This window comes from Borostomias antarcticus, assembly GCF_949987555.1.
Source record: "Borostomias antarcticus genome assembly, chromosome: 4".
NCBI lineage: Eukaryota > Metazoa > Chordata > Actinopteri > Stomiiformes > Stomiidae > Borostomias > Borostomias antarcticus.
Genome location: NC_140237.1, coordinates 8,304,076 through 8,320,371, shown reverse-complemented (window position 1 = coordinate 8,320,371; position 16,296 = coordinate 8,304,076).

The window sequence follows — 16,296 nt, the reverse complement described above, 5'->3', positions numbered from 1 at the left end:
GGTGAAGCCCGGAGGCGTGTTTATTTAATACGGTCCAGGCAGGATCAGGTCGGAGAGGCAAGCGGGGGTCAGGCAGGGACGTGGTAGTCAGACAGGCGTGGGTCAGGCAGGGACGTGGTAGTCAGACAGGCGTGGGTCAGGCAGGGACGTGGTAGTCAGACAGGCGTGGGTCAGGCAGGAGCGTGGATCTCAGACAGGCGTGGGTCAGGCAGGAGCGTGGTAGTGAGACAGGCGTGGGTCAGGCAGGAGCGTGGTAATCAGACAGGCGTGGGTCAGGCAGGAGCGTGGTTATCAGACAGTCGTGGGTCAGGCAGGCTCGTGGATCTCAGACAGGCGTGGGTAAGGCAGGTTAACTAGGATAAATGAAAACAAAGAACGGTGAGACAGGCTCGAGTAAGGAGTAGGGATTTAGCTGGAGTCGTGTTACCCACTGGGTTGGTCAACGATCTGGCGCAGACTGCTGTGTGGAGCGGCTTATTAACCTTGTGCCGATTGGCTGATTAGCTGCAGGTGTGGGACCGCTCGGTGGCAGAGTTTCTCTGGGCTGGTGAGTTTCAGTTCACGTTCAATTATTGCACGTTTCTCTTCAAAGCTGACCTGCAGTATCTCGGGGGATGGCGTAGATGGGACTTCACGAGGCCTGCTGCTTTCACTCTCACTGTTGGGCAGTTGGTCAGTAACGTGAGGCTGGTTATCTGATTTGGTGGTATTCTGGGTTTGGGCTGTAAAGGCTCTCACAGGCCGGGATGACTTGATGCTAGACTTCAGTAGGTCCCTGTTTTCAAGAGAGATGACTGGTGTCTCCATACCTTGGGAGTACAGATGACATGGTGGTCGTGAGACTGATGAGACCTTTTCAGCTGGACTGTCTTTCAATCCTGACCCGATTTTAGAATCTGGTGGTTTTCTAAGAGGTTTCTTTGGGCTGGTGAGTATGAGTTTACATTCAAACATCTCACGCTTCTCTTTAAAGCTCAGTTGCAGTGCCTCTGTGGATGGCGTAGGTCTGACTTCACAAGGCCTGCTGCTTTCACTCTCACTCTTGGGCAGTTGGTCAGTAACGTGAGGCTGGTTATCTGTTTTGGTGGTATTCTGGGTTTGGGCTGTAAAGGCTCTCACAGGCCGGGAATACTTGATGCTAGACTTCAGTAGGTCCCTGTGCTCACGAGAGATCAACGGTCTCTCCATAACTTGGGAGTACAGATGACATGGTGGTCGTGAGACTGATGAGACCTTTTCAACTGGACTGTCTTTCAATCCTGACCCAATTTTGGAATATGGAGGTTTTCTAAGAGGTTTCTCCGGGCTGGTGAGTAGTTTACATTCAAACATCTCACGCTTCTCTTCAAAGCTCAGTTGCAGTGCCTCTGGGGATGGCGTAGGTCTGACTTCACAAGGCCTGCTGCTTTCACTCTCACTGTTGGGCAGTTGGTCAGTAACGTGAGGCTGGTTGATGCTAGACTTCAGGACATCGAGGAACCTTCTCTGACTGCTGTTGTGATGTGAATCACTTTCAGAACATGAATAATAGTCATCTTTGCAGCTGCAGCATGAGGTGCATTTATCTTGGTTGTAGTGTGAACTATATTCAGTATGAGAATTGGCATTGTCTCCTTGTCCTTCCTGACTTGTATACATCTGTCTTCTAGGTTCTTCCAGGTGGTCTAAGCAGCTGCTGTACTTGTCCAACGGTGCCCTTTTCAGATAAAAAGACTAATGACTTTTGATGATTTCAACCAGTACATTTAAATTGAAATGTGTCATGCAACACACACACATGCATGCACGCACGCACGCGCACACACACACACACACACACACACACACACACACTCCAAATTTATGGGTACTGTATACACTGAACACATAATATCAATATAAACTTACCAATCAACATCTTCACAGCCACTGTCACAGTCATCCTAAGTTATGAAGGAAATTCAAGATGGTTGACATTCAAGTATTCACAAAGACAGAGAAAATTCACTCGTTTGAATTTGTAGTGTATTTTTATACGGTATTACATCAATACATTTGGATTACTCTCATGTAGTAATCATTTTATTAAGAATAATGAATAAACTCCAATTCAGTAGGAACTTGGTTAACTTAATTAGTTTATCATGTAGATGACAAACAGATGTCCTTTCCTGAGTCAACATTCCTTAGCCCCTGAGGAACAATAGAGATGGCACCCCTGGAGAAGAAGTCAGGAAGTCTACAGGTGATCAAAGCAGGACCGGAAAAACCCCAAGACTGCCCCCATGTCCGGAGGGGGGGCAGAGCTCAGTGACGCCTATTGACCAATTACAAGACTAGTTGTAAATGTACCTCCCTCGTATGCAAAATTGTTTGTTTATCGTGTGCTCATTGGCCTGAAGCCAAGGATATAAACCGGCGACCGAGTAAAGTACAGTAGTACCGCCGAGATTGGACATGAATGGCGTGCTCAATAAATTTGGTTTAAACTGCATTTTTCTCCAGAAGATTCTTTCCAAGTCAAGACAAAAAGATACGACATATTGGCGACGGGGACGAGACGGCGATTCTAGCTACGTTTGCAAGACCCTTGAAAGATAGCGACTTCAATTACCTCACGTGAACCTAACAGCCAAGGAGGACAAGAGGGAACGACCTCGCGAGTCTTGATCGAGGTAAACTGTCTTGCAAACTATTTTATGCTTACGCCATAAAGAACTTCCAATAAATAAGGAGAAATAGATTAAATTGTGTACGCATTGTTGCGCTGAGTACTTGGTATTACTTGGTATGGGCATTGTCTTAGAAAGACGCATACAAAGCGCAGAGTTTAGAGAAGACGGGAGCTCCAGAGTGGGGTTCCATGTCTCTAATGAAAACCGGTTAAATTAAATGCATAGGATTGCATATTTGTGTTAAGTGTGAGGTACCAGTAAATGTGAAACAGGCTAAACCGGAGTCCTGTATTGTCTCGTTTAAAGTACGTTTTAGCAGTCTGCTATTTGGTCCTGTTTCTTGTAATTGTCAATGTAGATATTCTTACTTTCTTGAATGAATGATTGAGGAAGAGAGATCCTTTGTTCACTCCTCCACGTGTGTGTGTGTGTGTGCCTGCGTCCACAGCCTTTGTGTGAGGAGACGGGCTGTGTGAGGTGTGAAAGTTGAGGTGTGAACGAGAGAGTGAAAGGAGAGCGTGCGTTGTGGGTTTTGTGCTTTAAAGTTTAAAAGTTGAGATTGTGTGTTTGTTGGTTTTATACATTGTAAGGTTTGAAAGTTGAGTTAATGTAAATAATATTGTGCTGATATTTCTTGTTTAATTGTCTTTTGTGGGTGAGGCTGCTCCCCGTACTCTTGAGTTGTAAAAATTCCTAGCCCTCATTAAACCACAGCTGGCTGTGGGGGGAGGGGGGTCTGTGATACGCGGTCACTAGACAATAGGTTTTTTTCAGTCTCAGGTGAGGCGGGCAGTGACCATTTTCTCTATCTCTTTCTTGTTCTATCTTTCTTTCTCTCTTACTTCTTTCTCTTTCCTGTCTTTAGAAATTAGGGAACGATAATTCATCCAGTGGGTCGTGCGGTGTATGGGACGACTGGATTAGCTTCATAAATTGAGAATGGTGTAGCTTTAGCCAGATTTTAGGGATATTAAGAAATCTTTCATCCTTCTCACCTCTGTTGTCCTATGCCTCCATCTAGTGGCGTTTAGGTAGCAGTTCACGCTGGTTTGGGTTGTGTTGATTCTTTAATTCTGCTGTCCTATGCTGCCATCGCGTGGCCTTTGTTAGATATGACCGCTTTCTATATTTGTTTGATTATTCGTGTGTTATATGACAGTTTGACTTTAGAATAATGGGTTGTTAATAGCAAATTTATTTTTAATTATCATTGCTTGGGGATTAATTGGGTTTTCCCCTTTTGAGTCAATCTGTTTACAGTGATATCCGGAAAAGCTTTTGTCCAAACCAGCCATCCATCCATCCACCCATCCATCACCTGCTTGAAAAGTAAGCCTGAATTGCTGATTAATGCTCATTAATTGAACTAGACTGATCACCTGATTTAATTGTTTTGAGTGGTTGACCTGCATTTAGGGCTTGGTGTTTTATGATAAGGTGATTGATTGGTTTGGTTACTTGATTTGATAATAAGGATAAATGGTTGGTCCATTAATTGATTAATTATTGATTACTTGATTAATTATTTATAGTTATTCAACTTTTTATTATTATAAGTATTATATATATAATAATTCTACTTGATACTGGATATAAGTGGTTTTGTGGGTGTTTAATTGTTAAATGGATGTAGATGGTTTGGTGTTGAGCTTTGGGTTTTGAGTGATTGGTGGTCTGTTGGATATCTGGTTTAAAGGTGTCTTGGTTTTTGATAGAATAAACATCAGTTTAAGCGTTGCTTTAGTAGAGCGATATAGACGTACATACATATATTACGCTTTGCATATTGTGTGTATGGAGTGAAAGGGCTGTGAGTGAACGGACAGTAGGACTCAACTTGCTGACAGGCAAAGTGGTGTGGACATTTCGATGTCTACGTCAAAACCTTTTTTATTTTAATTTATTATTTTCTGGCATACAGCGATTAATGAGGGGATTGTCCTCTGGTGCACAATACCCTAAGCTTGCGTCAAACCGGGCTTTGTGGTTTTTAATTTGCAAAAATTAAAAGTGCTTAAATGGGACCGATCGCTCCCTGTGCTGAAGACTAGGGTTGAGATTGAGCAGGATTATATCTGGATAGGCAGTTTAGGCAGAGCAAGAACAGTCCTATGTCCGTGAGTGATTGAGTGTTCCTTTCTTATTAATTACATAATTGATAAAGCTTGATTTTTATAGTGTTAGATTCTTAATAGGTTTATTGATAGTTTGAATTGTTAACAGTTTATTAAGTTATGAGGATCTTAAATAGTCTTGACGCTGTTCAGTAAAGTGGGACGGATACAGAACACAGCATTAGAAGCAGTAATTATAGCTCCAACCGAAATAGAGGAAGTCAACAGCACAACGGACAAGCTGTTGAGTGAGTGATGCTCTGTTCTCCCACATGAATTAAGTTTAGACTTCGCATTCTTATGACATTAAGAGGGAATCTGATATGACTTATACACAGTTACTTGTGCTAAATACTTAGGGAAGATATGTAATCAGAGATGATAATAATGATATTATGCAGAAGGGAAATGCCAGGACGACCGTTGTAACTCATCTTGATGTGAAGCGCAAAACCAAGAAATTAGATAAGCATCCGACACCAGCTGAAAAGAAGAAGAAGAAGAAGAAGTAGATGAATAAAAAGGGAAAGTGTGGAAGCGACAGTGACTCTTCTGTAGATGAAGGAGTGGATATTGGAGGATATGATGAAAGTATTAGAAAGATTATGACAGGTGCTGTATAGAAAGGAAGTGTTGCTAATGAAACAGACTAGTAGTAGTAGTTGAAGGAAATTAGGAAGTAGTTGAAGGAGATTAGGGAGTAGTTGAAGGAAATTGGAAAGTAATGGAGTAGAAACAAGCTGTTGTTTTGCAGAACAACAACGACAACAATCCAATGATGTAATCTTCATTCCCGTTCCCTGTTTTCCAACAGCCTCAGACAGGGGGAGATTATTAATTCTGAAGAATTCAAAAAAAAAAAAAAAAAAAAAAAGGGGGGGGTGAATAGGAAGTTAAACATGTCATTGGCTAGATGTCATCAGCAATTTACAATACAATAGGTTTCTTACATTTTTAGAATCAATTTTTTAGGAGAATGATAGCGGTGATAACCTACATTGTCACCTCTGAGCCTGAGTTCATTATTAAAGTTGAAGTGATGAGGAATATTTTTTATTACATCTGTGACATTTTGGAGAAACACTTGTCTCCAGAAGATTATTATAGAAGCAAACTAGTTGAATATGGACTCCAGAGTATGAACCATCTTTTTGTTCAGAAAAACAAAAACAAGAAGTCATGTGTGTTGAATGGTTATTGATGATTTGATGCTAAGTTCAGTTTATTACAGGAATTTCATAATAGTAGGAGTATTCAGTTATGGTTTCATATAACATCAGTTTAGATAATTGGTTTACAAAGCTGTTTAGTCAATTCAAATAGGTTATGTTTCTCACTTTGATTTAGGAGTTTGTGTTTCAATAGTCAATGAATGGCCATAAGCTGTTCGTTTATGCATTCTATTGAGGAGTTGGCTTTAGGCCTCCCCCTCTGTCATTAACCTCGGTTTGTGTTGAGTGTTGTTTTACAGGTACCGCGGACCCTGGGGGCCAGGCCCTAGCAATGCCTGGATCGTGCCTTCCTGGGGACTGCCTGAAACCTGTTGTTTGTCTGTTAACCTTTTGTTTGTCTTTTCTATCTTTTTCTGATATGTGTTGGAACATGAGGTTTCTTGATGTTTAGCATTATATGTCATTTCTGTTTAGGGTTTCTTGTTCAATCAAGCTTGAGGATGTCGTCTACATTTCACCTGTGTTTTTGATTCAGGTGTGTGTACACGTCTCCTTGGTTAGATTGTTCTGTTTTGTAGTAATTTAGGTTTAGTCTATGTCTATAGGATGTTCTGTGTTTTGTGTAGTTCTGTGTTGATGTTTTCAGACTATCCTGGAGTGCATTTAGTGGGCTACCAAGGAGTGGTTGCCCCTCGCCAGCATGAAGCTATGAACTGTGTGGAGTCACGGATGACTTGAGGGTCATTCTTGGACTTTCCTGGAGCGTTCTCCCTGTTTTGGACGGGGTGAGCTTCCCATCTTGCTACGAACATTGTTCTCTTGGTGTCAGAGAGGATTGCGACACCTGGGGGTTTGATGTCTGAAGATGGCTCCAGCGTGAGACGAGGAGATGAGACAGCGCTGAGGGCTGTTCTCCTTCGGAGGGGCTAAGTGCTAGTAACCTCTGGCCCCCGATTTGCTTTGTTGTTGTGTGATGATTTGGTTATTTGTATGTGTTATGGGGATTGTTTGTTATGTTTAATGTTGTTTTGTGTCGAGGCGTTAGGACGCCTCGAAGGGGGGATATGTAGTGTATTTTTATACGGTATTACATCAATACATTTGGATTACTCTCATGTAGTAATCATTTTATTAAGAATAATGAATAAACTCCAATTCAGTAGGAACTTGGTTAACTTAATTAGTTTATCATGTAGATGACAAACAGATGTCCTTTCCTGAGTCAACATTCCTTAGCCCCTGAGGAACAATAGAGATGGCACCCCTGGAGAAGAAGTCAGGAAGTCTACAGGTGATCAAAGCAGGACCGGAAAAACCCCAAGACTGCCCCCATGTCCGGAGGGGGGGCAGAGCTCAGTGACGCCTATTGACCAATTACAAGACTAGTTGTAAATGTACCTCCCTCGTATGCAAAATTGTTTGTTTATCGTGTGCTCATTGGCCTGAAGCCAAGGATATAAACCGGCGACCGAGTAAAGTACAGTAGTACCGCCGAGATTGGACATGAATGGCGTGCTCAATAAATTTGGTTTAAACTGCATTTTTCTCCAGAAGATTCTTTCCAAGTCAAGACAAAAAGATACGACAAATTGTTATTAAAGTACAATGAAACTTTGATTTCCAACCTCAGTCTCTCCTTGACGATTTCTGTATAGATTTAGTATCGAAGACAGTATGAAGACCAGAGCGAGTAGAAACAGAACACCCTTGCAGATAACTAATGTTAAATAAGGATCAAGATCCTGGAACAGAGCATTAAGCGCATTAAGACCCTGGAACCCTAGAGACCTAGGTGGCAACGTTTCTCGGTTTCTAATCATATTGGCAAAGAATCTTCTCCAACATTTTCATCCGCAAATCTTCCACGACATTTTCATTGTCCGTCAAAGAAAATCCACAGCAATGACATTTCTCCACTTTTTACAGCTTGATATAGGCTACTTGCAGTAGTGACGTGTTTATGTTTGGCTACATCATAATGCGCCTTAGCGTGATGTCACAGGCAGGAGAAAGAACTTGGCTGTGTCCGAATGTCCATACATATAGTGTCTGGGTTTTCTTATAGAATCTGAATTTGTTTTTGCCATATAGTTTTTCAACATAGGCTACTAGGAATTTCCTTCGGGCATGGTGCATATTCCTAAGTAGACTATGTTGAAAAACTACATGGCAATAAAACAAATTCTGATTATTGTATAAAGAAGCACAGGATCGAGTAACGTTTATCTTACCCTATACCCTGATCATGCATTTGCAGGCAAGCCGTAGGGACATATAGGCTAATACCTAATTCAAAGTGACTACACGACAGGGCTGTTCAACGTAAGGCAAAGGGCTAACACTAAAGATTAACGGAAGCGCTCTCTTATTGTAAGCTAGACGGTGTTACCGGTAATACCGGTGTTGGTTTTAGCCTATGAGTCGGTGGGAAAAAATCCACACCGTGACATCCCTATACCGGACACCCAACGGAATGCATGGCCTGACGGTTTTGGATGACGAAACGGTGACATGGCTCCTGGAGGTATGCCTGAATATACAGTAGCCCGGGTGACCCCTCACCCAGGCTCAGGGTGATAAAAGGATAGCACCTTGGCCCCGAGCCTGGGGGGAGAGGACAATAACAACTAACCCAAACGAAGAAGAACACTGAGCCCAGCAATAAAACTTTTACATCAGACTGACAGTTTCCAGTACTTCTTTTTGAGACTTTGAAGATTGAACCAAACCAAGAAAACTTTGACTCAACATGCTGTATGGTGTAAAAAGAAATCTCTAAGTTCTCCATCAAAGTACCCTAAAGTACAGCAGTATCAAAGATACCTTAACATGAACGCCCAGGTTGTCAGTATCTGACTGGTCCATTGGCTCCTCCACCTGGTCACCGGCAGCTTCACCATCAGAAGTCTCCCTAGCATCGCTGTGCTTGTCCCTGACCAGCTCAGTGAAAGACAATACATATGACATACTCTAATTTAGTTTTTAATTTTCAAATTATATCATCTGTCCTCTTGAACTGGCTAGGATGAAAATGGGCACTGCAAACCCTGTAGCTCTCATGAAGCCCCTCAGAGCATATCTCCATGAGACTGGCATTTCCACAGGTTCTGCACGCACCTGGCACACCTGTAATACAAGACCATATAGGTCAACGAGGCCTTTGCTAAAACCTGTTATTGTTAGTGTGTAGAAGGAAGGAAGGAAGTCAAATCTGTCTTCTGTAGCCAGCTCCTTTGTAATTGTTTTACACCACAAGCCAAATGAGTTAGCTAAAGCATGAAAAGATTCTAGTTCCAAAGGCTGCTAGGTAATAAGCTGCTGATAGCTAGCCTCATCTGACAACTGTCAGAGGGACACTTCTACTATAGAGTGATGCTACTGATGAGCCCTGTTTACTTGCCAACATTATGCAAAATGTATTTTTGTGTGTATCTTTAATTTCGCTCATTACAGTTTGTTAGTCACAGGATGAAGTGGAGGTGAGAGTAAAACACTTCTACAACTTATGGCCACAACATGATAATAATTGAATGCTCCACTCCTAGCCTACAGGACATTACAGGATCTGGCATTGATTTAGAACCACTGTGCTTTATGTATAGTGTTGACAGGGGTTAAGAAAATGTTTGCTTTTGTAATGTTTAATTCTAACAGAGGTGACTCCTATTAATCTAAGTTCATAACTGTTTGATGATGTTGATGATAGTGACCGTCTTTACACAAAATTGAGGGAGGAATGCTACTGTGTATTTTTGCTTTTCAAAGCTGAATTAAAAGAGTAGCAACTATTGCATTGACGTGTTAATGGCCGCAATGTTCTGTGTTACTGAATATTTCTATAAGTGGTCCTGTTTATATTTTTGTAAATAAAAATAACAAAGAAATTGTATCATGATTATGATGTATTCACTTTGGCCAGCAGAGGGCAAAACTAAGCAATGTTTTCTAAATGTTTTATTTTGTTCTAATTGATATGTATGTATCAATCCAAGATGATTTCCTAAATACAGGCAGCAGCCTGTGACAAGGTATTGAGAACAGGGAGATGTAGCGCAATATACCTCAGATCACCCTTATCCACAGCAGCCCACGCTGGGAATGTCTAAAACGCATCATGCTTCAAGGTACTGAGAACAATAACAGCTTATAGGTTGTTTGCTGCCTATTAAACAAGGCAAATGAAGTTGTTAGAGATCCAGAGTGATTTGATTGTCTTATTGGTGCATGGCCTCTTCTTGGCCCTAATCAGAAACAGGACATACAGAGGCCTTATACTAATAATAACTAGAAATGGTGCTCAGAGAGCACAGACCTCCACCCATGAATGCATTTCATTGCTCTGTAGGCGCACGTGTGTGTGAGCAGGACATGTTTGCTATTGCTGCTTTCGTTAGGTCGATCTTCAGGGGCGGATTGGGACGATAAATCAAACCGGGAGTTTCAAAACAATGGTGGCCCAACAACATTAGTTATTATTATTGATGGTATTACATTCCTTACTACTGTAGGCCCTACATATCGTATTACAGCACTGCTGCTGTTGTTGTTACAAGGTGACAAGGGCAGACATGCCCACGGCAGCATGAAAACTCATGGTTTACTTTCGCTACTTACAATAAGAACTGCCATGGCGGCATGAAAAAGCACATTGAGCTGAATGATCCACTTTCAACAACACAAAACTATAGACAGATGCTGGCATATCTACAAAGAAACAGTGTCCTACCTGAACTCAGTCTGTTAGCATGCACTCCTTACAGTTGAAAAGGTGGGAATAAATGTTATGGGAGCATATCTAGTGTGCGGATTCTATGTTTCTAATCAAGATTCCTTTTATTCGTCACATGTAATGTACAGTCACAGTGAAATGTTGCTACTGGCTCCAAGATTATGCTACAGATAAACTCTAATACTCAATAACAAATTACAAATTTACAAGTTGCAATTTACAATTTAAAAAAATTACAATCTTACAAATTAACACAATCTACTTAATCTACTTATTCTATCTTCTGTCCATCACCTAGAGCTGATCACTTTTGGAAGTGACGCTTTTAAAACCTTTTTGCATCTCCTCCTCATGGCCCTCACGAATGCTAGCAGCAGCAGCAGTTGGGTTTGGGGCCGTTGCAGGGCTGAATAAATCAGTGATCTAAAGAGCACTAATGAAGTTGAAGACCTCCCCAAACCCGACAAACTTGTTTTTGAAACATGGAGTGCCATTCCCGACACGTATATGAACGTCTGAAGATCAAAGTCACATCTTACAGCCCCGACATAGGCAAGATCTGCAGCGAGCTTCAGAAACAGAAGTCACATTAAACAGATGAGAACACTAGCATTTAATAAGCTATTATTTTTCAGAAAAAAACATTTATTTTAGACCCGGAGCTGATTTTTTGTAGCTATGTTCTGGTGATTCTTTTATGTTTACTTTTTTAAACTTGCTAAGCTGCGGCTATATGTTTTATTTATATTGAAGTGCGCTAGTTTTTATTTTAATTTGACAGAAATACGGGAAGGACTCAAATAGGCCTGCATAGGTCAGTGTTTAATTTATTATTAAGTAGGCCTATGCACACTGCACTTCTGTTTGTTGTAACAGGTCAAATTAAAAAAAAGATTAAAACTTTTAAAAGTTTATAAGCCGTGTTATGTTTTGCTATGTTTTGTGGCTCAGTGTAGTATAGTAGTAGAATAGTGAGACTATTTTTCTTTAGTGGAAGAGGGGGCAAAATGGCTCTTTTGATAGTAAAGGTTGCAGACCCCTGTTATAAGCTGATAACTGATAAGCGGCTATGTAAATGTTTAAATATATTACATTAATATGTCACCGAAGATGGTTTATGAGGAATGTTGTGTGGAGGTTCAGTGAAAGACATTAAACTAGACACTAAAGGTCTCTTTTGTATTCTTCTCCACATCCCCACTCTCAAACGAGGTGTTCCCTGAGCCTCTGTTCACCTGGACCAAGGTATGCAGGCCTCTGCTGGACGGGAGAGAGGAGTGTGATGGGAGGGTGCTGGAGCCTGTACTGACTGAGCTCAATGGCTCCATGTTCCACTGCACTGCCCAGAACCCTCTGTGCTCCATGGACACACACACACGACTCATAGTGTTTGGTGAATGTGTGTGTGTCTATGGGGTTGTTTTTATTAGTCTATTCTCTATGGCTTCAAAAACAAAGCACAAAAAGCACATGAGTCCGTAACAGACTTCAAGATGAGAAAGGGTGACTTCAATGTGAGAGGCAAATAGTTCCTGGTAAGAATCTAGAGGCTATGTGTCTGAGAATCAAAGGAAGTATAAGAAAGTACTTTCTTAGTAAGTAATAAGTAATAAAATAAACCCACAGAAGATGATCTAAGACTTCTCTCGCTACATTAGCTGATGCAACGTGCTGTAAGGAGATGCCGGGCCTGACCACCATGCTGCTCTTTCTGACCCTCACATTGTGGCTGACCTGATCAGGAAATGGAGTGCCATTTTCAGGGGTGCCGTTAGAAATTTTGGGCCCTGTAAAAGAATATAATATTGGGCCCCCCAAACCAAGACCTTATGATAATAATAATATTAATAATCATCATCATTATCATCATCATTAAAAAAATTAAATAATAATAATAATAATGGTTTATGGGGGCCCCTGGAAGTTCAGGGCCCTTGGAATCGTTCTAACCTCCCCCCTCCTTACAGCTCCAGTACAAGAACTAAAAGAGCACAATATTCATCCCTAGTATGACAACTTCCATGTTGTCATACTGCCTTTGGGATTAACTTTAGCTGGGCTAGTGTTGTCTGAGCTCTCAGCATTAATAGTTCAAAGGTTTGTTCACAAGTACACAAGCACAAATGTAAATTTGGACAGAACAACCAGAAGGTCTTCTGAATGAAAGCACACCCCATCTAGTCAATATACCTTGATGTTCCCAATGGCCCTGTGGTAATTTAATTGTAGCAGTAAGGCTGGCAGATGGTTCTCTTTTTTTCAACATTTTTTACATTATGCGGGCTGGCCCACTAGTCTATCACATCTTTATGTGCTATTGGAAGGGCAAGAAATGCACTGTATCATGTAGTCCTTGAATAAAGAATGAATACTGTATGACATGGATGTAAAGTCTGATGCTTTAGTTTATTTGAGATCTCATTTTGCTTTGGTGTGAATTTGAACTTCATGTTTCAAGATTCCAAGTCAATCAAGATTTCTGTTAGGGCTAGCGGAGGAGGACCCAAAAGCAGACTCAAAAGGCTTGGAGGTGAAGCCCGGAGGCGTGTTTATTTAATACGGTCCAGGCAGGATCAGGTCGGAGAGGCAAGCGGGGGTCAGGCAGGGACGTGGTAGTCAGACAGGCGTAGGTCAGGCAGGAGCGTGGATCTCAGACAGGCGTGGGTCAGGCAGGGACGTGGTAGTCAGACAGGCGTGGGTCAGGCAGGAGCGTGGATCTCAGACAGGCGTGGGTCGGGCAGGAGCGTGGTAGTGAGACAGGCGTGGGTCAGGCAGGAGCGTGGTAATCAGACAGGCGTGGGTCAGGCAGGAGCGTGGTTATCAGACAGGCGTGGGTCAGGCAGGCTCGTGGATCTCAGACAGGCGTGGGTAAGGCAGGTTAACTAGGATAAATGAAAACAAAGAACGGTGAGACAGGCTCGAGTAAGGAGTAGGGATTTAGCTGGAGTCGTGTTACCCACTGGGTTGGTCAACGATCTGGCGCAGACTGCTGTGTGGAGCGGCTTATTAACCTTGTGCCGATTGGCTGATTAGCTGCAGGTGTGGGACCGCTCGGTGGCAGAGTTTCTCTGGGCTGGTGAGTTTCAGTTCACGTTCAATTATTGCACGTTTCTCTTCAAAGCTGACCTGCAGTGTCTCGGAGGATGGCGTAGATGGGACTTCACGAGGCCTGCTGCTTTCACTCTCACTGTTGGGCAGTTGGTCAGTAACGTGAGGCTGGTTATCTGATTTGGTGGTATTCTGGGTTTGGGCTGTAAAGGCTCTCACAGGCCGGGATGACTTGATGCTAGACTCCAGTAGGTCCCTGTGCTCAAGAGAGATGACTGGTGTCTCCATACCTTGGGAGTACAGATGACATGGTGGTCGTGAGACTGATGAGACCTTTTCAGCTGGACTGTCTTTCAATCCTGACCCGATTTTAGAATCTGGTGGTTTTCTAAGAGGTTTCTCTGGGCTGGTGAGTATGAGTTTACATTCAAACATCTCACGCTTCTCTTTAAAGCTCAGTTGCAGTGCCTCTGTGGATGGCGTAGGTCTGACTTCACAAGGCCTGCTGCTTTCACTCTCACTCTTGGGCAGTTGGTCAGTAACGTGAGGCTGGTTATCTGTTTTGGTGGTATTCTGGGTTTGGGCTGTAAAGTCTCTCACAGGCCGGGAATACTTGATGCTAGACTTCAGTAGGTCCCTGTGCTCACGAGAGATCAACGGTGTCTCCATAACTTGGGAGTACAGATGACATGGTGGTCGTGAGACTGATGAGACCTTTTCAACTGGACTGTCTTTCAATCCTGACCCAATTTTGGAATATGGAGGTTTTCTAAGAGGTTTCTCCGGGCTGGTGAGTAGTTTACATTCAAACATCTCACGCTTCTCTTCAAAGCTCAGTTGCAGTGCCTCTGGGGATGGCGTAGGTCTGACTTCACAAGGCCTGCTGCTTTCACTCTCACTGTTGGGCAGTTGGTCAGTAACGTGAGGCTGGTTGATGCTAGACTTCAGGACATCGAGGAACCTTCTCTGACTGCTGTTGTGATGTGAATCACTTTCAGAACATGAATAATAGTCATCTTTGCAGCTGCAGCATGAGGTGCATTTATCTTGGTTGTAGTGTGAACTATATTCAGTATGAGAATTGGCATTGTCTTGTCCTTGTCCTTCCTGACTGATCTGTCTTCTAGGTTCTTCCAGGTGGTCTAAGCAGCTGCTGTACTTGTCCAACGGTGCCCTTTTCAGATAAAAAGACTAATGACTTTTGATGATTTCAACCAGTACATTTAAATTGAAATGTGTCATGCAACACACACACATGCATGCACGCACGCACGCGCACACACACACACACACACACACACACACACACACACACACACACATACACACACACACACACACACACACACACACTCCAAATTTATGGGTACTGTATACACTGAACACATAATATCAATATAAACTTACCAATCAACATCTTCACAGCCACTGTCACAGTCATCCTAAGTTATGAAGGAAATTCAAGATGGTTGACATTCAAGTATTCACAAAGACAGAGAAAATTCACTCGTTTGAATTGTTATTAAAGTACAATGAAACTTTGATTTCCAACCTCAGTCTCTCCTTGACGATTTCTGTATAGATTTAGTATTGAAGACAGTATGAAGACCAGAGCGAGTAGAAACAGAACACCCTTGCAGATAACTAATGTTAAATAAGGATCAAGATCCTGGAACAGAGCATTAAGCGCATTAAGACCCTGGAACCCTAGAGACCTAGGTGGCAACGTTTCTCGGTTTCTAATCATATTGGCAAAGAATCTTCTCCAACATTTTCATCCGCAAATCTTCCACGACATTTTCATTGTCCGTCAAAGAAAATCGACAGCACTGACATTTCTCCACTTTTTACAGCTTTATATAGGCTACTTGCAGTAGTGACGTGTTTATGTTTGGCTACATCATAATGCGCCAGCGTGATGTCACAGGCAGGAGAAATAACTTGGCTGTGTCCGAATGTCCATACATATAGTATATATTGTCTGGGTTTTCTTATAGAATCTGAATTTGTTTTTGCCATATAGTTTTTCAACATACTAGGAATTTCCTTCGGGCATGGTGCATATTCCTAAGTAGACTATGTTGAAAAACTACATGGCAATAAAACAAATTCTGATTATTGTATAAAGAAGCACAGGATTGAGTAACGTTTATCTTACCCTATACCCTGATCATGCATTTGCAGGCAAGCCGTAGGGACATATAGGCTAATACCTAATTCAAAGTGACTACACGACAGGGCTGTTCAACGTAAGGCAAAGGGCTAACACTAAAGATTAACGGAAGCGCTTGTAGGCTAGACGGTGTTACCGGTAATACCGGTGATGGCTTTAGCCTATGATTCGGTGGGAAAAAATCCACACCGTGACATCCCTATACCGGACACCCAACGGAATGCATGGCCTGACGGTTTTGGATGACGAAACGGTGACATGGCTCCTGGAGGTGTGCCCGAATATACAGTAGCCCGGGCTTTTACATCAGACTGACAGTTTCCAGTACTTCTTTTTGAGACTTTGAAGATTGAACCAAACCAAGAAAACTTTGACTCAACATACTGTATGGTGTAAAAATAAATCT